The sequence below is a fragment of the Coregonus lavaretus genome (genome assembly GCF_964263955.1).
Source record: "Coregonus lavaretus genome assembly, chromosome: 1".
NCBI classification, from domain to species: Eukaryota; Metazoa; Chordata; class Actinopteri; order Salmoniformes; family Salmonidae; genus Coregonus; species Coregonus lavaretus.
This window is the reverse complement of record NC_139988.1, coordinates 26,787,608-26,814,316: the sequence shown is the minus strand read 5'-3', so window position 1 is coordinate 26,814,316 and position 26,709 is coordinate 26,787,608. Positions and strand designations below refer to the sequence as shown.

At 41.0% G+C, this 26,709-nt stretch overlaps 1 pseudogene across 1 annotated transcript in view; it reads left to right on the top strand.

Annotated features, from left to right (window-relative positions):
• LOC311148389 (KH domain-containing, RNA-binding, signal transduction-associated protein 2-like) overlaps positions 1–26,709 on the top strand; it is a 97,765-nt pseudogene that overhangs the window by 46,525 nt on the left and 24,531 nt on the right. Inside the window, exons 3-4 of the transcript in view lie at positions 8,997–9,113; positions 25,142–25,288. The product of the transcript in view is annotated as a KH domain-containing, RNA-binding, signal transduction-associated protein 2-like (transcript). The remainder of the gene's footprint in view (positions 1–8,996; positions 9,114–25,141; positions 25,289–26,709) is intronic.

Genomic DNA, 26,709 nt, shown 5'->3' with positions numbered 1-26,709 from the left:
CATAGACTAAACTTTCTTGGAGTAAACTTGCCATCTTGACTCCACTGTCTACAGCCCTCAAACTCAACTCTGGACCTCGAAGCCAGTTCCACTGCGTTTTTTTATTCTTCCCCTCTAATCAGGACCTGATTTAGACCTAGGACACCAGGTGGGTGCAATTAATTATCAGGTAGAACAAAAAAACATCAGGCTCCGGACCTCGTAGGGTCAGAGTTGAATACCCCTGGTCTACAGCATTACTTAAAACCTTTTTGGAGTGCATGTGGTATTGAATCAATAGGGGCATTACTGAATTAGTGGATAAAAGCTCATCAGACTGGCTAAAACTAAACAGAACCATTACAATACCATTACACAACTGTCAGCAACATTTCTCTAAACAATTGCATTTCACCCATTCCTCAAACCCAAGACATGTTCTAGTGTCTGTGCAGACATTACTTCCTGGAGTTCCTCATAGCTCCTTATCACAGTTCTCTTCCTGTGGGCTCATTAGCCCCCTAGACTCCACTTAGCACAGTGCTTCTCTCGCTCTCTCTCTTTCTCTTTCTCTCTCTCTCTGCCACTGTCTACACTCTGTGTAACTAATGCTGCTGTCCTCTGACACACTGATGCCCAGTCATCCCTCAGCCATTAAAGCGCAGGCAGGCAGGGAGGCAGACCTCCGCCTCAGGCTATAATCCCCCTATCAGGCCAGAACTGGGTTTACCAAATAGGACAGCAGCACAGCTGGCTAAACTGGCAGGGACAGTCTGACTGTCTCAGACCATCTGCGGATCTCATCTGGCTGTACATAACTGGGGTTGGTAGCTAGGGTGTAGTGCACAACCACCCACCTGAAATCCAAAAAAGAGGGACCCCTTTTTTTAGGTCTAATCCTACATAACCATGTGGACGATGTAACAAGTATAGGGCAGACCATACCATTGGATGGTGTTAAGAAATTGTGTTCTGGTCTTCTGTTTCAAATTGTGTTGTTTATGTTTATGGTTTATTTTCTTGTACCTACTAGTCTTTTCTCCTGCAACTGAGCGTTATGACATATTTAGCTGTCTTTAAAAGAGCATCCTCCAAGAACATTACTCTCTAATGTTACTCAAATGTTGCTTTGATCTGTCAAGTGTTTCATACAGATGTTGGATCTTAATTTGACCACTTTTGTTGCAGCAAAATAATCCTGCAGCAGCAGCAGGATTTGAACGTTTAGTCCATAATGTTGCTTTACATAAATTCACTGAAAACCCGCACTAACTCATGGTTATATAAACAGTACTGCACTTTTAATGTGGCTACATTAAAGATGCAATACTGTTAATTTAACCATGGGTTAGTGTGGGTTTTCAGTGAATTTATGTAAATCATGAAGCTCATCTGCATTTCCTGTGGTGCGGGAAAATTCTCAGCAACAAAAGTGATCCAATTAAGATTCCACATCTGTAAGGTTTCCATTTTCAGTTGTTGTTTCTTAAAGGCCCAGTGCAGTCGAAAACTTGATTTTCCTGTGTTTTATATATATCAACACTATGAGGTTGGAATAATACTGTGAAATTATGATAATGCCCTTTTAGTGTAAGAGCTGTTTGAAAAGACTGCCTGAAATTTAAGCCTGTTTTGGTGGGATGGAGTTTTGGCCTTCCATGGTGACATCAACATGCGGTGAATTAGTTAATAGACCAATAAGAAAGAGAGTCCCAAACCTCTCATAACAGCACATGTTTTGTTTCCCCTCCCCACTCCCAGACAGTTTTGGCAAAATTCTTGCTTGAGAAATTGCCCTTTGCTAAGAAGCAATTGTTGTTTATTTTTGACCATTGTAATTTAAAATAATCACAGTAAGGTACTTAATTGTTACCCAGAAATGATTTGATTTTGAGATAAAAATGGCTGCATTGGAGATCAGGCCTATTTCAAACCTTTCCCTCTGGAATAGGCAAAGAGGATTCTGAATGTCAATGAAAAAGACTCCTTTGTGACATTACCATCGGCATTGTAGTGAATTCAATGTTTAACAATACTACTGTAGGATTAACCACTACATTGTTGTAATGCAGAGGTAAACAGCTCTATCGTTCTGCTAATTTAATGATAATGCCATTTTAAACATTAGCCCATTAACAGGTGAGATGCCGCCACATGTGAAGTGAAAAAAAAAAGAAATCACACAATGTGTTAACGTGCCTCTTCTGTAAACAATTTGTAGTCTACACAAAAAGCATAATTTGCGTTAATACAGTTGTAAACATGGGCAATGAACAACAAAATAGACAGCTATTCAGCGAGCAGCAAATGCAATAAAACCAAAGACGGCAGTTAAATGCAGATGGAGAATAATGCATATCAAATTGTCCAAGTGTGAAGCGCTGAAGTCAGAAGACAAATGTGCTGTGAGAGAGGCTAAATAGATTACAGCCATGTTAACTTCCTTTGTGAGCTGCATGACAAGACAGTCATTTGCAGCCAATTCTCCTTCAGTGTGACATTCAGTGGGAAGGCTGCCACAGTGTTTATTGAAGATGTTTCACCTTTTGTTTTATTGAAATCTCAGGGCTCATCTCTAAAGAGATGTGATTCTTTGTCCTTACATTGCAAGTGTCTGGGAGTCTGTTTGAAGGCCATATCAGTCACTTATCACAAAGAACAGCTGTCGATGTGAGAACATTAATTTCAATCCAGGATCTAGGAGCAATTTAAACCTGTGACTTTAGTTTCGACTTGAAATAATCACTTACGTGTTAGATGCAGACATTCCACGGATTAAATTACCAATTTTTTAAGTTGTCTATTAGCCAGTACACATTGGATTTTCAATGAAGTTTTTGCAAGCATTCTGAATGGGCTACTTGCATTTAGTAAGATGATCATCTTGCAAAGAAAATTCACAAAACCTGATGAGACAAGGGTTTAGAAGTTGCTCTTTCTAAGTACTGTATGTTTTGAAATAGGTAAGCCAATGATTCATCAATGGTGTGGCATTTCCCATATGTGAACAGAGCACATCTCTCTCTAAGTGATTTGTAGAGCAGAGCGTACTGGGGACACTGTGGGATGTGAAACATATTAGTCCCAGGAAACGTCCTCAAACAGATTATGTTTAACCATTTTGTAAATGGATTGTAATAGATTTGTAAGAGAATCAGCCTGATTCAAGCTCAAAACATGCAATATTTGAGTTGAGTGGTAAAAGTGGCTTGCAGCATACGGTCTGTAAAAACATTTAGAAAAATCGATGCCATCTACTTCAAAAAAACATCTGCACTCGAAGCAGGTCTCCAGCACAGAGACTCATGTGTAAAAAGTAATTTTCTCACCCAGGTCCTCACAAGTCCTCAGATTCACAGGAGCATGACTGACGAGCTGTATATGCAACACATTTACAGCCTTACAGGAGGTTTAAAGAGGGGGTGAACTCACTGATTTTGCCTGGGCATTTCTGCTACTCATAAGAAAAACAAGATTTGCATCTTGGGGGTGTGGTTCGATGTGCGTGTGTTATCATACCCTGGCAGTTCTTGTTGTTGTCCCTCTTTAGTCACCCTAGTTCAATTATCCCAAAAAGGCCACCATACTTTGCGTTATGAATGGCTTAGCAATTGCATGACACAGCATGACAAAGTGAACGTGATTGGCCAAGAATCCCAAGCTAAGAATTTTTATGCATTTCCCCCAATAGAGGATCATTGATGACAGTTGTGTTTGTGATGCTAACGTTAGCTCATGATTGTGAGGATGTTTGAGTTGGGGGAAAAAACATCCCTTTATTAAAGCCAAGTCTTGTTCTTTCAACATGGCGCCGATGATGTCTTGTATGTCAGAGACGCTGTGTCCTATTCAGTGTTTCTGTTGTCTGTAAAGAAATGGGCAGGTCTGTCTGTCGGTTGATTCTGCTGCTACAATTGGATAAAGTGCACTCAGCGCAGCTGTTTCTCCGTGCATGATAATTGTCCCTAGGCATTACCACCCTGTGTTAGTGGGCAAGTGGGCATGACAAGGCAAGATTTAAATCAAAACCCAACCCCTCAAATATCAGAGGTTTTAGGAACGTCATCGTTTTCCCAACATCTCTGTTTTGGAAGATAAAGTCTTTATGACCGAAATTATGCTATTTACACTCTGTAGTGAATATTTGCCACTATAATCAATGTTTCTGACTAATATTGATGCCACATAGGCCATTTTCAAGTTATTTTGGGGAGGTTCAGCTCCTCTTTAGAGGAGCTCACTCCAACTGCTGTACCCCTATTAATTTTGAACACACTGTTCATGATGTTCACCTGTAAAGAGACCCCAAGTCAGTACTAGCAATGGAAATAATGGTAACACTATGTTAAGGTAGACATATTACCCTCTAATTTGTAGTGTATATAAGTATGTATATAAGTAACTTCTAAGGCCTTTATTATGTCTTATTAGCCATATAATAGGACTTAATTAAGTTATTAGTTATTCAAACATTATGTAATCTAGTACTGGCCAATCCTTAATAACCTCATTATTAGCTATAATAAAGGCATATTTATAGTTAATAAAGAGCAAGTTACACAATAAAAATAACTTTACTAAGCTGTCTTAATGTGGAACTAATAAGGGCATAGTACCTCAACATGTGTTCCCTATAATGAATTGGGACAATATTTTTACATGCAGAATTTTTTTCCAGAAATGACCTCATTGGACAGAAAGGGGCACACCTCACCTCATATACACTACCGGTCAAAAGTTTTAGAACACCTACTCATTCAAGGGTTTTTCTTTATTTTTACTATTTTCTACATTGTAGAATAATAGTGAAGACATCAAAACTATAAAATAACACATATGGAATCATGTAGTAACCAAAAAAGTGTTCAACAAATCAAAATATATTTTATATTTATACTTCAAATAGCCACCCTTTGCCTTGATGAAAGCTTTGCACACTCTTGGTGTGGCCAAACCTTTGACTTGTAGTGTATATATATACACATGTCGGATGTATGGAATATAACGATATAATGTGAATCGCAAAGGGCCACAATTTGATTTTATTTTATTTATTAGGATCCCCATTAGCCGACGGCAATGACGGCAATGGCTTCCCCACACCCCATGAGCAAAACCATATAATGTTTGCCTGAAACTAATTGTTTACCTCAATTGTTTACATCAGACGTGAATGTTGGCTATATGACATATACTGAATATGAATCCATTTATTATGTCATCAAACTACACAAATCCTCAGTTTCAGGCAAACATTATATGGTTTTTCTCAAGGATGTGGGGAGGTGTGCCCCTTTGCAAGTCATGCTATATAATCTTATACAGCCGACATTCATATATATGGAAGTTCTAAAAAATAAATAACGGAAAAGTGGTGCGTGCATATGTATTCACCCCCTTTGCTATGAAGCCCCTAAATAAGATCTGGTGCAACCAATTACCTCCAGAAGTCACATAATTAGTTAAATAAAGTCCACCTGTGTCCAATCTAAGTGTCACATGATCTGTCACATGATCTCAGTATATATACACCTGTTCTGAAAGGCCCCAGAGTCTGCAACACCACTAAGCAAGGGGCACCACAAAGCAAGCGGCACCATGAAGACCAAGGAGCTCTCCAAACAGGTCAGGGACAAAGTTGTGGAGAAGTGCAGATCAGGGTTGGGTTATTAAAAAATATCTGACACTTTGAACATCCCACGGAGCACCATTAAATCCATTATTAAAAAATGGAAAGAATATGGCACCACAACAAACCTGCCAAGAGAGGGCCGCCCACCAAAACTCACGGACCAGGCAAGGAGGGCATTAATCGGAGAGGCATCAAAGAGACCAAAGATAACCCTGAAGGAGCTGCAAAGCTCCACAGCAGAGATTGGAGTATCTGTCCATAGGACCACTTTAAGCCGCACACTCCACAGAGCTGGGCTTTATGGAAGAGTGGCCAGAAAAAAGCCATTGCTTAAAGAAAAAAATAAGCAAACACGTTTGGTGTTCGCCAAAAGGCATGTGGGAGACTCTGGGAGACATATGGACTCTGGTCAGAGACTAAAATTGAGCATTTTGGCCATCAAGGAAAACGCTATGTCTGGCGCAAACCCAACACCTCTCATCACACCGAGAACACCATCCCCACAGTGAAGCATGGTAGTGATAGCATCATGCTGTAGAGATGTTTTTCATCGGTAGGGACTGGGAAACTGGTCAGAATTAAAGGAATGATGGATGGCGCTAAATACAGGGAAATTCTTGAGGGAAACCTGTTTCAGTCTTCCAGAGATTTGAGACTGGGATGGAGGTTCACCTTCCAGCAGGACAATGACCCTAAGCATACTGTTAAAGCAACACTCGAGTGGTTTAAGGGGAAACATTTAAATGTCTTGGAATGGCCTAGTCAAAGCCCAGACCTCAATCCAATTGAGAATATGTGGTCTTACTTAAAGATTGCTGTACACCAGCGGAAACCATCCAACTTGAAGGAGCTGGAGCAGTTTTGCTTTGAAGAATGGGCAAAAAAACCCAGTGGCTAGATGTGCCAAGCTTATAGAGAAATACCCCAAGAGACTTGCAGCTATAATTGTTGCAAAATGTGGCTCTACAAAGGATTGACTTTGCGGGGGGTGAATAGTTATGCACGCTCAAGTTTTTATTTAATTTAGTTATTTCTTGTTTGTTAAAAATATATATTTTGCATCTTCAAAGTGATAGGCATGTTGTGTAAATCAAATGATACAAACCCCCCAAAAATCCATTTTAATTACAGGTTGTAAGGCAACAAAATAGGAAAAATGCCAAGGGGGGTGAATACTTTCGCAAGCCACTGTATATGTCTAATAAGACATAATAAAAGCCTTATAAGCTACTTATATACTTATAAACTACAAATCAGTGGTTAATATGTGTACCTTAAAATAAAGTGTTACCTAAATAATATTAGTTTTTGCTTTTCTGCATAAACAAACTTGATATCCTATGTGCATAAAATCATAATCATGCTCTTCATATAAACACACTTTTTGTATTTATATTAATGCATGCAGTATTTCCACAAGTCAAAAATGTCCTGATGCATATTTGCTGCATTAATAACACACCCAGTTTCTAACATCCTCAGGCCTATCGGTGTTGGGGCAGGAGGGGGTGCCTTGCATCATTTCAAACCTAATTTAACTCTGAACCGTGCCCCCTTAAAAGCCCAAATTGCCCACCACGGAGCCTCACAGCGGTCCCAGACATTCATTAGTGTAATGAGAACAGGACACTCTTCTGCTGCCGCCCAGCGAGCTACTTCTTACTGTAGCCGTGGCAGCCATCTGCTCAAGGGCTCCCAGCCAGCTGTAGGATATTCCTGTTAAAGCAGCCCCAGAGAAGAAAGAATAACCCACCAAGGTCCTCAACTCAATCACCTCAGAAAGGAGGGATGGATAGATGAAGGGATGGAGGGATGGAGGTAGAGTGGTGCTCTGTTTAGCTCCCAACCGTATCCCTTTGCTTTTCATGCAGACCTGGGATGCAGTGCTCCTTCATGATGTCAGAGATAAGATAAGCTGAGTACGCAGTCATGTGCCTCCTCGGTATCTGTCAGGCTGCTGCTGCAATACAGAACACAGTTGGCCATGGCTCTTATTGGCTGAATTGTATGCAGAGCCTCAGTGGGGGGGCTTGAGTAGTGTTGTGAATAGGTTATAGTCATTTGAGAGGCCAGGGCAGGTGATGTGGGTTGAAATGGGTAGTTGACCAGCTAACAGCTGTTCAGCTCTGGAGGAGGTTGAGTTTTCAGCTGGTCACACCAAACATTTGAAGGTCAAGTCATTCATTTGAAAATGTTGGTGGGGTGGTCGAGAAATGAGAACAATGGAAGAGACCTCAGCAGGATTTTGGGGTGGTAGTTGGAAATTTAAATGACTTATTACCACATGGGGTGTTTCAAATTGGTGTTCTGATTGTGGTTTTAATGCAGGAATAGACCTAGAATAAGACATTTTCAATTAGCAAATTACTCAACTAAATGACTGCTATTATGATGTTGAGGGTCACCATTGTGGTCAGTGCTGATCTCCAACAGTGATAAAGAAAAAAGACAGTAACAGTAATAACACAAAGGGCTACGTTTTATGACCAACAGCAAGTCTACGGTCAGTGAGATGTTATTTTAGCCAGTGCTGAAGGCAGGTGTTTGATAGTTCCTCATCTGGATAGTATTCCTTGATTTCCCATTGGGAAGAAACTCATTATTTCTCGCTTTCCCAGCTCTGACCTCTGGATCATTGCCAGGGACATTATTGGCTGGTGCACACATTTTATTTGCTCTCCATACAACATTGATGACCTTGATGCATTAATAAGACACATGACCCACTGGGCACAGACGTCAGTTCAACGTCTAGTTCTGATTTACATTTGGTTGAGTTGTCAACTAATGTGAATTCAACGTGAAATCAACAAAAAATGGCACCATGTCTTTGGAGATAGGTTAAACGTTTTTGCAAATCCAATCAGTTTTCCATGTTGATTCAACAACGTTAATTCAACCAGTTTTTGCACAGTGGGGACTGACTAGACATCAGGGGTTCAACAAACGGATGGAGCTGATAACTGTAGATCCTGGCTGAGTCTCAAATTGTATCCTATTCTATATACTGTATAGTGCACTACCCTATGGGCCCTGGTCAAAAGTAGTGCACTATAAAGGGAATAGGGTGCCATTTGGGACTCAGACCCTGTTATGTTCTACATCAGATGAGACTGAGACCCATTCATCTGGGTAATGCAGCACACATGGCTCAGCGTTATTGATTTGTTGCACAGTGTTTTTTCCAGGTCTTTTTTCAATTCAGAATAGAATGCTAAGATTTATTTTAAAAGGTTTATTGTTAGCCAACTGTAATCTATATTTTTATCTAATCTTTTTTCCCTTGCAATATATAACCTAATTTACATTTACTTCTAAAGTATATAATTGAAAACTGTCAAGGAATCTGTTTTAGAAACATTGCTTTTCCTCTCCTCTGTTGCAGTTTAATTTTGTTGGGAAGCTGTTGGGGCCACGGGGCAATTCCATGAAAAGATTACAAGAAGAAACAGGAGCAAAGATGTCCATCCTCGGAAAAGGCTCCATGAGGGACAAAGGAAAGGTATGATGACAACACCTCCTTAGAATGTGGTCTTTGACTGTCTATGTTTTTACCTTCAATGGAATCCTTACTGTTGCATGTAGCTAACATTTATTTATTTATTTTGACAGGGAGTCATGTTGATACCAAGGTCTGTTTTTTTCAAATGAGCCCTGCAGAATAAAAAATACACACATCAAATACGAATATGAAATGCAATCAACGAATACAAAGAAAAAAAAGAAATACAAAACACAATCATAGAAAACAAACACATTAAAATCATAGATGAAGCAATTACATTTCTGCTATTTACTCATGGTCAAAAAGGGTAAGAACGAACATCTGTAGAATTATTAGAATTATGCATATGTTGAATTATGCATATGTTGAATTATGTACAATGACATTCATTACATATACCCCTGTATTGTGACAAGTGATAGCTTGATAGCACAAAATGTTTCAGTGAAAAGTCAACCTTAAATGCATTCAAATACAAAAAATATTCATGTAAACTAAAAGAGGTTTAGGGCTGAGCCACAATATCCTTATGTTATCGCTACTATAGCCAAGATAAATGTAATAGGGCTTTAAGTATAGATAGAATTTTGCTTCCCAGCCAGGCTATTCATTCTCAGTGACTCGTTGTCCCCTGAAACCAGCCTTATCTGAGGATCAACACCGGCCCAGAGAACAAAGCCAAAGGGCTTGGTGGTCCAAGTAGCTCAGGTCATTACTGGAGCTTCAGTAGGTCCCAGTGTACTGCTGCTGTATAGAATTACACAGCTATTGTTAGACCTGGACACATGAATACACATATCTATACAGGATGATAAAAGACAAGCAGTACGAGCTCAGTGATGGAAAGGGAGAACTATGTTCTCTAACAGTTTCATTCTGCTAGCTGTTAAATCAAATCAAATCACATTTTATTTGTCACATGCACCGAATACATGAAATGCTTACTTGCAAGCCCTTAACCAATAATGCAGTTTTAAGAAAAACAAAGAGTTAAGAAAATATTTACTTAATAAACTAAAGTAAAAAGAAAGTAAAACAATAAAATAACAATAACAAGGCTATATACAGGCGGTACCGGTACTGAGTCAATGTGCGGGGGTACAGGTTAGTCGAGGTAATTGAGGTAATATTTACAGTACCAGTCAAAAGTTTGGACACACCTACTCATTCAAGGGTTTTTCTTTATTTTTACTATTTTTTACATTGTAGAATAATAGTGAAGACATCAAAACTATGAAATAACACATATGGAATCATGTAGTAATCAAGAAAGTGTTAAACAAATCAAAATATATTTGAGATTTGAGATTCTTCAAATAGCCACCCTTTGCCTTGATGACAGCTTTGCACACTCTTGGCATTCTCTCAACCAGCTTCACCTGGAATGCTTTTCCAACAGTCTTGAAGGAGTTCCCACATATGCTGAGCACTTGTTGGCTGCTTTTCCTTCACTCTGCCGTCCGACTCATCCCAAACAATCTCAATTGGGTTGAGGTCGGGGGATTGTGGAGGCCAGGTCATCTGATGCAGCACTCCATCACTCTCCTTCTTGGTAAAATAGCCCTTGTCTTTGTAAAATAGTCATTGTCCTGTTGAAAAACAAATGATAGTCCCACTAAGCCCAAACCAGATGGGATGGCGTATCGCTGCAAAATGCTGTGGTAGCCATGCTGGTTAAGTGTGCCTTGAATTCTAAATAAATCACAGACAGTCTCACCAGCAAAGCACCCCCACACCATAACACCTCCTCCTCCATAATTTACGGTGGGAACTACAAATGCGGAGATCATCTGTTCACCCACACCGCGTCTCACAAAGACACGGCGGTTTGAACCAAAAATCTCAAATTTGGACTTCAGACCAAAGGACAAATTTCCACTGGTCTAATTGCTCGTGTTTCTTGGCCCAAGCAAGTCTCTTCTTCTTATTGGTGTCCTTTCGTAGTGGTTTCTTTGCAGAAATTTGACCATGAAGTCCTGATTCACACAGTCCCCTCTGAACAGTTGATGTTGAGATGTGTCTGTTACTTGAACTCTGTGAAGCATTTATTTGGGCTGCAATTTCTGAGGCTGGTAACTCTAATGAACTTATCCTCTGCAGCAAAGGTAACACTGGGTCTTCCATTCCTGTGGCGGTCCTCATGAGAGCCAGTTTCGTCATAGCGCTTGATGGTTTTTGCGACTGCACTTGACATTTTCCGTATTGACTGACCTTCATGTCTTAAAGTAATGATGGACTGTCATTTCTCTTTGCTTATTTGAGCTGTTCTTGCCATAATATGGACTTGGTGTTTTACCAAATAGGGCTATCTTCTGTATACCCCCCCCCCCCCCCACCTTGTCACAAAACAACTGATTGGCTCAAACGCATTAAGAAGGAAAGAAACGCATTAAGAAGGCACACCTGTTAATTGAAATGCATTCCATGTGGCTACCTCATGAAGCTGGTTGAGAGAAAGCCAAGAGTGTGCAAAGCTGTCTTCAAGGCAATGGGTGGCTATTTGAAGAATCTCAATTATAAAATATATTTTGATTTGTTTAACACTTTCTTGGTTACTACATGATTCCATATACCCTTGAATGAGTAGGTGTGTCCAAACTTTTGATTGGTAGTGTACATGTACACTACCGTTCAAAAGTTTGGGGTCACTTAGACATTTCCTTTTTTTGTCCATTAAAATAACATCAAATTGATCAGAAATACGGTGTATTGTAAATGGCTATTGTAGCTGGAAACGGCTGATTTTTTATGGAATATCTACATATGCGTACAGAGGCCCATTATCAGCAGAGGCCCATACTCCTCAGTGCCATCGGTTGAATCCCGGAACATATTCCAGTCTGTGCTAGCAAAACAGTCCTGTAGCTTAGTATCTGCGTCATCTGACCACTTCCGTATTGAGCGAGTCTGGTACTTCCTGCTTTAGTTTTTGCTTGTAAGCAGGAGGATAGAATTATGGTCAGATTTGCCTAATGGAGGGCGAGGGAGAGCTTTGTACGTGTCTCTGTATGTGGAGTAAATGTGGTGTAGAGTTTATTTTCCTCTTGTTGCACATGTGACATGCTGGTAGAAATGAGGTAAAACGGATTTAAGTTTTCCTGCATTAAAGTCCCCGGCCACTAGGAGCGCCGCCTCTGGATGAGCATTTTCTTGTTTGCTTATGGCCTTATACAGCTTGTTGAGTGCGGTCTTAGTGCCAGCATCGTTAGGGTATTTCATGAGGTCAGATTGATTGGGCAATAACTTCTTTCTACCCAGTATTGACCCTCTGAAATGTTTTACATTCAGTTAATGTTGTCCCCTTTTTACATTTGGTATTTAGAGAACTTACAATAATCAATGCATTTTATGAGAGGTTGCTTTATCAACCTTCGTTTAGATTGTCCGTTATTTGTGACATACAGTACAAGCACCTCATGGAGTTATCTTCTATATTTGTTACATTTCACCTTTTCTTACATCTTGCGTAGAGAACCTTACTGTATCACCATGGATACACAATAGACATGCCTATAAACAATACACCTCTAATGACTACTTTCAGTGGTGAACAATTGACATTGGAGCAAGGCAATGATGATGCCTTAGAGTAAACATGTTTTGCTCTGTGGAACCAAATCAAATGTCCCTTCTTTATGACCACAACATTGCAATAAATTGCAGACACATTTACAATTTACTTTATATGAAATTAGCATGAAAAGAAATGGGTGAATGTGATTGAGAAAAGCTCATATCTGATATGCTCATATTGCAAAGTAAACATCCTTGAGACATCATTATTTTTCACCTCAACCTCAACTCTAACAATAAGATGGTGTATGAATACCCTGAAGATTATCTTGGCTTGATCCATCATATTGACTACAATCGAATCAACACACTTGATCTGCATTGTTCTGGTGTTTTTTCCGTGGCAGTGCTCAGGAAAGCTTGCCATGCTGTAGGTCACCCTAAAATGTCAACATGCACATTGTTTACTGTTCTTGAGCCTCGATTTGAACACTGATTTATGTATTCATTCTTACTGCACAGTTTGACATCTCTCCCGAATCCCATCTGCATTGATGGTGTGCCAAGAGTAGATTGTGAGAAATAACATCAAGGCATAACATCTCCACCCTCATCAGTCCTTGTGTATAAACATGTTGGTTTTGCTAGCTTCTTAGATCAGTTCAGCTCCGCAACAGACCTTCACAGGCATTTGTATTTCATATGTAATTTTATTATTGAGGCGGCGCATGCATATTTTTGCATATATTACCCAGAACAGTTCTGTTATCAAGTGGTATGACTCCAGATCAGTTCATTTTGAAAACGTCATACCGTGCATACATCAACGGTGTACTGATTCTCAGGGTGAATATTTGAGCATGCATATATTTGCATAAATAATTTTCCCAAAAGGTCAAATAGTTGATACTTATATTTGTCCTGTTTCACACATGTACAAGTGTGTGGCGTTTTTTTTTTTTTTGCATATCCCACTCCCCCTGAGACACCCTCGGAGAGTGTGGTCACGGCCAGGGATCAGCCATTATTGACAGCGACCCTGGAGCAATTAGGGTTAAGTGCCTTGCTCAAGGTCATATCAACAGATTTTTCACCAAGTTGGCTCGATGGATTCAAACTTTGGGTTACTGGCCTAACGCTCTATCCGCTAGGCTACCTGCCGCCCTTATCTTGGGGATTTCAGACAATCCAACTGACCCTTGTTTGAGTAATGTAATACAATTAATTTCATTTCAACAGAGATCACTGTGTTGTTATGTCGGCGGAATATGCAGTCTGAATGAGCAATGATTTTCAAATGGATACAGAAAACTTGAAAATAGGAGCTTCATTGGCTTTCTGGAATGTTACACAACAATTTCAGTCAAAGTAAATCAAACAGTGCTCAAGTAGAATCATGAGTGCACTGTTTTGATTGATTCATTGTAAATCTGCAGATACATAATGATGATATCTTCTGCTCTCTTGTTTTTTTCTCTGGGGGTAAATACCATTTACTAGTGTGATACTGTATGTCTGCAGTATCTACCTCTATTTCTAATACTTCTCTGGTAACATGAGACAAGCTTATGCTTATTCTACAGGGAGGGAATAACATAATTTCATGCCCTTTCTGCTGTAGCCTACTGTATCATAACCTATGGGCAGTCTCACAAACAGCTTTTTAGGCTTTATGCTAATAATAATAATGACTACAAGCCAGGGGATTCTAGGGTGTCTTGTTTGCTTTTGGACGAATATTCTGCAATGAAAGCAATTTTTCATTCCAAACAAGCTGCATAATTTATGCTTTAACTCTTAGGGAAGCATTTTCAAACTACTCTCCGAGGCTGACTAATGCATTGGATGTGTGTAGCATACAGTGAAGGAAAAATTATTTTGATCCCCTGCTGATTTTGTATGTTTGCCCACTGACAAAGACATGATCAGTCTATAATTTTAATGGTAGGTTTATTTGAACAGTGAGAGACAGAATAACAACAAAACAATCCAGAAAAATACATGTCAAAAGTGTTATGAATTGATTTGCATTTTAATGAGGGAAATAAGTATTTGACCCCTCTGCAAAACATGACTTAGTACTTGGTGGCAAAACCCTTGTTGGCAATCACAGAGGTCAGACGTTTCATGTAGTTGGCCACCAGGTTTGCACACATCTCAGGAGGGATTTTGTCCCACTACTCTTTGCAGATCTTCTCCAAGTCATTAAGGTTTCGAGCCTGACGTTTGGCAACTCGAACCTTCAGCTCCCTCCACAGATTTTCTATGGGATTAAGGTCTGGAGACTGGCTAGGCCACTCCAGGACCTTAATGTTCTTCTTCTTGAGCCACTCCTTTGTTGCCTTGGCCATGTGTTTTGGATCATTGTCATGCTGAAATACCAATTCACGACCCATTTTCAATGCCCTGGCTGAGGGAAGGAGGTTCTCACCCAAGATTTGACGGTACATGGCGCCGTCAATCGTCCCTTTGATGCGGTGAAGTTGTCCTGTCCCCTTAGCAGAAAAACACCCCCAAAGCATAATGTTTCCACCTCCATGTTTGACGGTGGGGATGGTGTTCTTGGGGTCATAGGCAGCATTCCTCCTCTTCCAAACACGGCGAGTTGAGTTGATGCCAAAGAGCTCGATTTTGGTCTCATCTGACCACAACACTTTCACCCAGTTCTCCTCTGAATCATTCAGATGTTAATTGGCAAACTTCAGACGGGCCTGTATATGTGCTTTCTTGAGCAGGGGGACCTTGCGGGCGCTGCAGGATTTAAGTCCTTCACGGGGTAGTGTGTTACCAATTGTTTTCTTGGTGACTATGGTCCCAGCTGCCTTGAGATCATTGACAAGATCCTCCCGTGTAGTTCTGGGCTGATTCCTCACCGTTCTCATGATCATTGCAACTCCACGAGGTGAGATCTTGCATGGAGCCCCAGGCCGAGGGAGATTGACAGTTATTTTGTGTTTCTTCCATTTGCAAATAATCGCACCAACTGTTGTCACCTTCTCACCAAGCTGCTTGGCGATGGTCTTGTAGCCCATTCCAGCCTTGTGTAGGCCTACAATCTTGTCCCTGACATCCTTGGAGAGCTCTTTGGTCTTGGCCATGGTGGAGAGTTTGGAATCTGATTGATTAATTGCTTCTGTGGACAGGTGTCTTTTATACAGGTAACAAACTGAGATTAGGAGCACTCCCTTTAAGAGTGTGCTCCTAATCTCAGCTCGTTACCTGTATAAAAGACACCTGGGAGCCAGAAATCTTTCTGATTGAGAGGGGGTCAAATACTTATTTCCCTCATTAAAATGCAAATCAATTTATAACATTTTTGACATGCATTTTTCTGGATTTTGTTGTTGTTATTCTGTCTCTCACTGTTCAAATAAACCTACCATTAAAATTATAGACTGATCATTTCTTTGTCAGTGGGCAAACGTACAAAATCAGCAGGGGATCAAATACTTTTTTCCCTCACTGTAGATATTTAGAGGTCAGCTGTCAGCCCACATGTTATAGGGTAGAGCTGCCACTTTCAAGGAGCGGGACTCTAACCCGGAAGCTTATAAGAAATCCCGCTATGCAAAGCGTCAATACAGGACTAACACCGGCTCCAACGCTCGTCGGATGTGGTAGGGCTTGCAAACTATTACAGACTACAAAGGGAAGCACAGCCGCGAGCTGCTCAGTGATACGAGCCTACCAGACGAGCTAAATTACTTCTATGCTCGCTTCGAAGCAACTAACACTGAAACATGCATGAGAGCATCAGCTGTTCCGGATGACTGTGTGATCACGCTCTCCGTAGCCGATGTGAGTAAGACCTTTAAACAGGTCAACATTCACAACGCCGCAGGGCCAGATGGATTACCAGGACGTGTACTCCGAGCTCCACACTACCCTTTCACACCTGAACAAAAGGAATACCTATGTGAGAATGCTTTTCATTGACTACAGCTCAGCGTTCAACACCATAGTGCCCTCAAAGCTCATCACTAAGCTAAGGACCCTGGGACTAAACACCTCCCTCTGCAACTGGATCCTGGACTTCCTGACGGGCCGCCCCCAGGTGGTAAGGGTAGGTAACAACACATTTGCCATGCTGATCCTCAACACGGGGCCCCTCAGGGGTGCGTGCTCAGTCCCCTCCTGTACCCCCTGTTCACTCATGACTGCATGGCCAGGCACGACTCCAACACCATCATTAAGTTTGCCGATGACAGAACAGTGGTAGGCCTGATCACCGACAACGACGAGACAGCCTATAGGGAGGAGGTCAGAGACCTGTCCGTGTGGTGCCAGGACAACAACCTCTCCCTCAATGTGATCAAGACAAAGGAGATGATTCTGGACTACAGGAAAAAGAAGAGGACCGAGCACGCCCCATTCTCATCGATGGGGCTGTAGTGGAGCAGGTTGAGAGCTTCAAGTTCCTTGGTGTCCACATCACCAACAAACTAATATGGTCCAAGCACACCAAGACAGTCGTGAAGAGGGCACGACAAAACCTATTCGCCCTAAGGAGACTGAAAAGATTTGGCATGGGTCCTCATATCCTCAAAAGGTTCTACAGCTGCACCATCGAGTGCATCCTGACTGGTTGCATTGCTGCCTGGTATGGCAACTGCCATACCCCCTTACGCTGCTGCTACTCTCTGTTTATTATCTATGCATAGTCACTTTAATAACTCTACCTACATGTACATATTATCTCAACTACCTCGACTAACCGGTGCCCCCGTTATTTTTTTTTGTATTCTTTCTTAAGACTGCATCGTTGGTTAAGGGCTTGTAAGTAAGCATTTCACTGTAAGGTCTACACCTGTTGTATTCTGCACATGTGACAAATACAATTTGATTTGATTTGATCTACTTTTCCTTCATGTCATACTTTCCAGTAAACTCACCTCTCCCATTTACTTTTCAAGTAATGTTTATAGTGGTGGGACCAATGATGCATATACACCTTGGATTGCTGATGCTATGTATTGGCCAGTAGGAGCAGTCCTCCATAGGAATGAATGGAATTCTACAGTATTTCAATTAAATGTTTCAAGGACAAAATTACATAGTTTGTCTTAGTGGGGACATTAACATTAGTAATCTAAAAAATATATACTTTAAGGAATACATTTTAATATATTTTTCAATGTTTTATTTTTACTTTTTTATATTTAGGTCATTTAGCAGATGCTCTTATCCAGAGCGACTTACAAATTGGTACATTCAACTTATGATAGCCAGTGGGACAACCACACAATTTTTTAAAATATTATTTATATGTTTAGCGCACACTATATAATTTACAAGTATGCATTTAGGTGTCTGTAATATAATAAATATGGCAAAAACGAATGTAGACGTTTAATAAATGAATTTCTATAGCTTCCAAAATATTATTTACAATGTTGAGGGAGTGCCAAGATGGAGGCATGGGGGCTTCAACACAGTGCCCCCTATTAGTAATCTAGTGTATACAGTGCCTTCAGAAAGTATTCCCACCCCTTGACTTTTTCCACATTTTGTTGTGTTACAGCCTGAATTTAAAATTGATTAAATTTAGATTTTTTGGTCACTGGCCTACACACAATACCCCATAATGTCAAAGTGGAATTATGTTTTTAGACATTTTGACAAATTAATTAAAAATGAAAAGCTGAAATGTCTTGAGTCTATAAGTATTCAACCCCTTTGTTATGGCAAGCCTAAATAAGTTCAGGAGTAAACATTTGCTTAACAAGTCACATAATAAGTTGCATGGACTACCTCTTTGCACAATAATAGTGTTTAACATGATTTTTGAATGATTACATCATCTCTGTACCCCACACATACAATTAACTGTAAGGTCCCTCAGTCGAGCAGTGAATTTCAAACACAGATTCAACCACAAAGACCAGGGAGGTTTTCCAATGCCTCACAAAGAAGGGCACTTATTGGTAGATGGGTAAAAATAAAAAAGCTGACGTTGAATATCCTTTTGAGCATGGTGAAGTTATTAATTACACTTTGGTGTATCAATACACCCAGTCACAATAAAGATACAGGCAGCCTTCCTAACTCAGTTGCCGGAAAGGAAGGAAACTGCTCAGGGATTTCACCATGAGGCCAATGGTGACAATAAAACAGTTACAGAGTTCAATAGCTGTGATAGGAAACTGAGGATGGATCAACAACATTGTAGTTACTCACAATACTAACCTAATTGACAGAGTGAAAAGAAGGAAGCCTGTACATAATACAAATATTCCAAAACATGCATCCTGTTTGCAACAAGGCACTAAAATAATACTGCGACAAAGCAATCAACTATTTGCCCTGAATACAAAATGTTATGTTTGAGGCAAATCCAATACAACATATTACTGAGTACCACTCACCATATTTCCAAGCATTGTGGTGGCTGCATCATGTTATGGGTATGCTTGTAATCGTTAAGGACTGGGGAGATTTTCCAGGATAAAAAATGGAAATGGAATGGAGCTAAGCACAGGCAAAATCCTAGAGAAAAACCTGGTTCAGTCTGCTTTCCACCAGACACTGGGAGATGATTTCACCTTTCAGCAGGACAATAACCTAAAACACAAGGCCAAATCTACACTGGAGTTGCTTACCAAGAAGCCAGTGAGTGTTCCTGAGTGGCCGAGTTACAGTTTTGACTTAAATCTGCTTGAAAATCTATGGCAAGACCTGAAAATGGCTGTCTAGCAATGATCAACAACCAATTTGACAGAGCTTGAAGAATTTTGAAAATAATAATGGGCAAATGTTGCACAATTCAGGTGTGGAAAGCTCTTAGAGACTTACCCAGAAAGACTCACAGCTGTAATCGCTGCCAAAGGTGATTCTAACATGTATTGACTCAGGGGGTTGAATACTTATCTAATCAAGATATTAGTGTTTTATTTTTCATATATGTTTTTTTCTACAAATAAAAAAAAATAAAAAAAACACGTTGACATTCCAGAGTATTTCAAATCAAATCAAATCAAATCAAATTTTATTGGTCACATGCGCCGAATACAACAGGTGCAGACATTACAGTGAAATGCTTACTTACAGCCCTTAACCAACAGTGCATTTATTTTAAACAAGAAAAGTAAGAATAAAGTAAAATAAAGTGACAGTAGGGAGGCTATATATACAGGGGGGTACCGTTGCAGAGTCAATGTGCGGGGGCACCGGCTAGTTGAGGTAGTTGAGGTAATATGTACATGTGGGTAGAGTTAAAGTGACTATGCATAAATACTTAACAGAGTAGCAGCAGCGTAAAAAGGATGGGGTGGGGGGGCAGTGCAAATAGTCCGGGTAGCCATGATTAGCTGTTCAGGAGTCTTATGGCTTGGGGGTAGAAGCTGTTGAGAAGTCTTTTGGACCTAGACTTGGCACTCTGGTACCGCTTGCCGTGCGGTAGCAGAGAGAACAGTCTATGACTAGGGTGGCTGGAGTCTTTGACAATTTTGAGGGCCTTCCTCTGACACCGCCTGGTATAGAGGTCCTGGATGGCAGGAAGCTTTGCCCCAGTGATGTACTGGGCCGTACGCACTACCCTCTGTAGTGCCTTGCGGTCAGAGGCCAAGCAGTTGCCATACCAGGCGGTGATGCAACCAGTCAGGATGCTCTCGATGGTGCAGCTGTAGAATTTTTTGAGGATCTGAGGACCCATGCCAAATCTTTTTAGTCTCCTGAGGGGGAATAGGCTTTGTCGTGCCCTCTTCACGACTGTCTTGGTGTGTTTGGACCATGATAGTTCGTTGGTGATGTGGACACCAAGGAACTTGAAGCTCTCAACCTGTTCCACTACAGCCCCGTCGATGAGAATGGGGGCGTGCTCAGTCCTCTTTTTTTTCCTGTAGTCCACAATCATCTCCTTTGTCTTGGTCACGTTGAGGGAGAGGTTGTTGTCCTGGCACCACACGGCCAGATCTCTGACCTCCTCCCTATAGGCTGTCTCATCGTTGTCGGTGATCAGGCCTACCACTGTTGTGTCGTCGGCAAACTTAATGATGGTGTTGGAGTCGTGCCTGGCCATGCAGTCATGGGTGAACAGAGAGTACAGGAGGGGACTGAGCACGCACCCCTGAGGGGCCCCCGTGTTGAGGATCAGTGTGGCAGATGTGTTGTTACCTACCCTTACCACCTGGGGGCGGCCCGTCAGGAAGTCCAGGATCCAGTTGCAGAGGGAGGTGTTTAGTCCCAGGATCCTTAGCTTAGTGATGAGCTTAGAGGGCACTATGGTGTTGAATGCTGAGCTGTAGTCAATGAATAGCATTCTCACGTAGGTGTTCCTCTTGTCCAGGTGGGAAAGGGCAGTGTGGAGTGCGATAGAGATTGCATCATCTGTGGATCTGTTGGGGCGGTATGCAAATTGGAGTGGGTCTAGGGTTTCTGGGATTATGCTGTTGATGTGAGCCATGACCAGTCTTTCAAAGCACTTCATGGCTACAGACGTCAGTGCTACGGGTCGGTAGTCATTTAGGCAGGTTATCTTAGAGTTCTTGGGCACGGGGACTATGGTGGTCTGCTTGAAACATGTTGGTATTACAGACTTAGTCAGGGACATGTTGAAAATGTCAGTGAAGACACTTGCCAGTTGGTCAGCACATGCTCGGAGTACACGTCCTGGTAAATTTTGTGTATATCGTTGATAAAAAATGTCAATTAAATCAGTTTTAATCCCACTTTGTACCACAAGAAAATTTGGGTGTGAATACTTTCATTGGGTGGGACAGGCATTTTCTATTATGAAGGAACACATTTAAATAATCTTCTTAATATGAGATCAAATAATTGTTTTAGTTGATCGTTCTGGTTTATTTATTTTATTTTCTTGTTTCCCAAGATTTCTGATTTTAATGCAGTTCAACTATAGTGAAACTATTGAGTATTGTGTAGGGGAGTGATTCCAGGGTTTCATAACTAGTCCTACATACAAGTAGTCACACGATGTTCTGTCATATTAATGAGGGCCCCGTGTAGCTCAGTTGGTAGAGCATGGCGCTTGCAACGCCAGGGTTGTGGGTTCGATTCCCACGGGGGGCCAATATGAAAATGTATGCACTCACTAACTGTAAGTTGCTCTGGATAAGAGCGTCTGCTAAACGACTAAACTGTAAAAAAAAAAAAAAAAAAGAACCTCAGTGCAAGCTGGGAATCCTGAAAGAAAGGGATCTCTGGCATGTGGCACTTGACTAGCTGAAACTGGGTCATACGATCCTATTAAACTAAGAAAAAGTGTCAGGGTGAAGTGGTTTTCACTCCTTTGGTATGTGTTTCTAAACAGAACAGTACAGCATTTCTGTATTTCTCTGAGTTCCTCAGAAACACGCCAGAGACCTGTGGCTTTTTGTGATCAATAAAGTCCCTGGCTGTCAGAGGAGAACTTCCAAATGCATTATGATTTGCACAGCTCTCAGATATACTTTGACACTGTGTTTGCCTTAAAGTTTGTTTTCAGTGTGTTTTTCAACAGACCTGTCATACCAGTGCTATGCACCAATTTAATTTCAATGAAACTCTTTTTCAGTACCATAAATCCAGCTAATAACTTCCCTATCGATTGTTATATATTTGTTACTAACTTGTGGAAGTTTATTATTTTGTAATCAGTGTGTAATTGTAATTAATAAGTGGTGTCTTTAATCTGTTCTAATAATTACTTTAACTAGCTAGTAGACTAGTATTATTAATTAACATTTACAGTGCCTTCGGAAAGTATTCAGATTTTTTTACGTTACAGCCTTATTCTAAAATTGACTAAATTCTTTTTTTCCCTCATCAATCTACACACAATACCCCATCATGACAAAGCAAAACAGGTTTTTAGACATTTTTGCTAATTTATTACAAATAAAAAACTTAAATATCACATTTACATACGTTTTCAGACCCTTTACTCAGTACTTTGTTGAAGCACCTTTGGCAGCGATTACAGCATCGAGTCTTCTTGGGTATGATGCTACAAGCTTGGCACACCTGTATTTGTGGAGTTTCGCCCATTCTTCTCTGCAGATCCTCTCAAGCTCTGTCAGGTTGGATGGGGAGCGTCACTGCACAGCTATTTTCAGGTCTCTCCAGAGATGTTCGATCGGGTTCAAGTCCAGGCTCTGGCTGGGCCACTCAAGGACATTCAGAGACTTGTCCCGAAGCCACTCCTGCGTTGTCTTGGCTGTGTGCTTAGGGTCGTTGTCCTGTTGGAAGGTGAACTTTCGCCCCAGTCTGAGGTCCTGAGCGCTCTGGAGCAGGTTTTCATCAAGGATCTCTGAGACTAGTCTCCCAGTCCCTGCCGCTGAAAAACATCTCCACAGCATGATGCTGCTACCACCATGCTTCACCGTAGGGATGGTGCCAGGTTTCCTCCAGACGTGTTGCTTGGCATTCAGGCCAAAGAGTTCAATCTTGGTTTCAACAGACCAGAGAATCTTGTTTCTCATGGTCTGAGAGTCTTTAGGCGCGGACTGTCATGTGCCTTTTACTGAGGAGTGGCTTCCGTCTTGCCACTTTACCATAAAGGCCTGATTGTTGGAGTGCTGCAGAGATGGCTGTCCTTCTGGAAGGTTTTCCCATCTCCACAGAGGAACTCTAGAGCTCTGTCAGAGTGACCATCAGGTTCTTGATCACCTCCCTGACCAAGGCCCTTCTCCCCCGATTGCTCAGTTTGGCCGGGCGGCCAGCTCTAGGAAGAGTCTTGGTGGTTCCAAGCATCTTCCATTTAAGAATGATGGAGGCCACTGTGTTCTTGGGGACCTTCAATGCTGCAGAAATTTTTTGGTACCCTTCCCAGATCTCTGCCTTGACACAATTCTGTCTCAGAGCTCTACGGACAATTCCTTTGATCTCATGGCTTGGTTTTTGCTCTGACATGCACTGTCAACTGTGGAACTTATATAGACAAGTGTGTGCCTTTCCAAATCACGTCCAATCAATTGAATTTACCACAGGTGGACTCCAATCAAGTTGTAGAAACATATCAAGGATGGTCAATGGAAACAGAATGCACCTGAGCTCTTTTCGAGTCTCATAGAAAAGGGTCTGAATACGTATGTACAATTTTTCAAAAAACCTGTTTTCGCTTTGTCATTATGGGGTATTGTGTATAGATTGATACATTTTAGAATAAGGCTGTAACGTAACAAAATGTGGAAAAAGTCAAGGGGTCGGAATACTTTCTGAATGCACTGTATATCAAATACATGTAACAGAAATACTGCCTATCGTTGGCCACATAAATCTGCAACAGTTTACCAACCACTGTGCTTCCATTAATGCACATTTTAGAAATACAGCATGTTACTGTATTCAGGTGTTCCAGTAATATTCTGTACATTTGTGTTACAGCAAAGGTCCTGTAAATCTACAGTAAGTTATTGGGGTCTGTGCTGCCAGTAATTTACTGCAAGAATTACAGGCAATTTCTTACAGTGCTATATAGTGTTATACTCTTTCTCATTAAATGAATGTTTGCCCCATTGACTTTAGCAGTACCATAAAGGGAAGCTATGGGTTTCATGAATACATTTGCTCAAATGTCTCTTTCACCTTGGAACCAAATGAGGTTGTCTATACAACATATTCTTAGGTCATCATAGACTGTCATGTCGTATGCTTTGGGAATCAAGAAGTGTTTATTAAGAAATGGAGAAGAAGGCTGATGTGATGAGGGAGTGCACCACACCACTGATCAAGCATCTGGGAGAATCCCCACATCAAAGCATCTCCAGTCTTTGAATGTGTGCCAGAGCCCAAGGTAATCAACATGAGAAGGTAATGCTGGCTGAAGTAATTACCGGCTTTCTGAAGAACAGTTTGTAGTGGTGACCTTCAGCAATCAGGCCACTTTGGAACAATGACTGGTTCTTCAGAGTGGGAGGTAATGTAGTTTGTCTGAAGAAGAGAGGATCTCTTAGTCATTCACAAATTCAATATAGCACACAACTAAATATCAAAATGCTTTGTCAGCCACACTGTGAGGTGTATGTTTAGCTCACATTTCATATTGTTTTGATGGTCATGTTTTCATAAACCAGAATCCTACCTGGTGTGTTTGCATTGTTGCATATAATGATTGATTAACATGACAGTTAGTCACACACACACTAACACATAAATTCCAAGTTAGGATGCAGCTCCTGTATGTCATTGAAGACCACAAATACGGTTCACACATCATTTAAGTTTGTAGTATCTTATTTATAATGTAAACCAAAACCAGCAATATGATTCAGCCACAGCTTCATGGTGTAAATCCCAGTGGGTGGATGCAGTCTGATAGGCTGGCTGGCATGCAACAGGGACATCTCCCTCCCAACCTCCCAAATGCTTGAGGGAGGAAGTCAATGAAAACATGTTGATGAGATTGAATTTATCAACAGGCAGCTGTGGGCTACAAACGATTCTTGTAAACCCCACATGCTTCACTTGATATCTCCATCATACCCACTGTACTATTTGTAATTATCACTTTCACTTTCTCCTTTCATGCCCGACACTAATATTTGACCTGATTTTTTGTTCTCTTTTTTCATCAGGAAGAAGAGTTGAGGAAAAGCGGAGAGGCCAAGTATGCCCATTTGAGTAACGATCTCCACGTTTTAATTGAAGTCTTCGCTCCACCTGGAGAGGCCTATTCCCGCATGAGCCATGCCTTGGAGGAGATTAAGAAATTCCTAGTTCCAGTAAGTTCGTTTAAACCATTTCATTTACTCAAATTCCTCCAGGGTAATTGTGAGTTGTACATTCAGATGGGTCTGTGCACTTTTGCTCTCGTGGATTCCTCTACTGGGCCTTTTTTTGCACTCTCAGATGTAATTGAAAGTTTACAGGGTTAATCAAGTGATTAAAACAGCTCCAGACAGACTGATTGAAGGTTGGATGGTGGACATTGACAAGTTTTGGCACAACCCCAACTGAAATCTCTCAAGAATGAAAATGAAGTACTTTTTTCACATAACTTGCTATATCTTCTGGAAGGTTGATATAGTACATTTTATATATTACAATGCAAATAAAACTTTTCCTTTGCTCTGTTCCCCCCCGCCCCCTTTTTGCCTCCCCCCACCCGTTTCCATCTAGCTAACGAGTGAGTTAATGTATTCCACAATTAACAAGTGCAGTATGGAGCCACTTGCAAGGCTCTGCCGACTTTGAGCCTACAGCAGTTAGCAGTAATTAATATTATATATTATTTAATATTATATATATATTAATAATATAATATAATTAATATTATATATATATTAATACATTTTTGCAGTGTCTGCCAATCCCTCCGGTAGAAGGGCTGGATGAGAGTTTCCTCATGGCGTTCCTTGTGCTTCCCCCCTCCCTTCCTTAGGGTTTACATCACAGAACCTTTGCTTTGCTGGAAGGCCAGAGGTGTGCTTCAGCTTCGGCAGCTGCAATGATCAGGTCATAGTACCCCCCAGCTCAGTCCAGACTATATGTAATATCTCCACTTTGTTCATAGTGGCCACCAGACTAGAATGTCAAGTAGAAGGACACCTGTGTGTACCCCTCAAGTATTATTGCTTTGGTAAGGTTTGAATGTACTTCTATTTTTGGGATTCGTTTTTTCCCCGCCTTGCCCTTTGTCTCATTTAATGGAGACTCATTTCCAGAGCCTGATGATAAACTCCCCTAAATGCAACCGAGTTGGAGGAGGAGGATTTTATGTTTGAAGTATTCATCTTTCTTTCAAATTAAGTATGGAGGAGGACCAAAGTAGCCAATCCAACACTTGGTATTTTCCTTGGCATGCCCACCCACTACAGGGCCCAAAGCATGACATCCTGTTAGTCTCTATATTCATCTGTCAGTTTAGAATCAATGGACTTCTTCCAAAACTCGCCTTGCAAGCAAACAAAATGCCATGGTAGTCAGACTGTGTAATCTGGTTCAGAGGGTTTTCCCTAAAAGGGGCAGGCGACATCTGTGAAAAGACCATTCATTATGTATGTGAGGAGTTGGGACTTGGACCACATATTGTCACTTGGTACCAGAAGAGTAGTGATTCATGCAGCACAATGTGCAGCATTAATACTTAATAGCAGGTGTGTCTGTACACATATCTCAGTCATCAGCAGTATGGACCACAGAG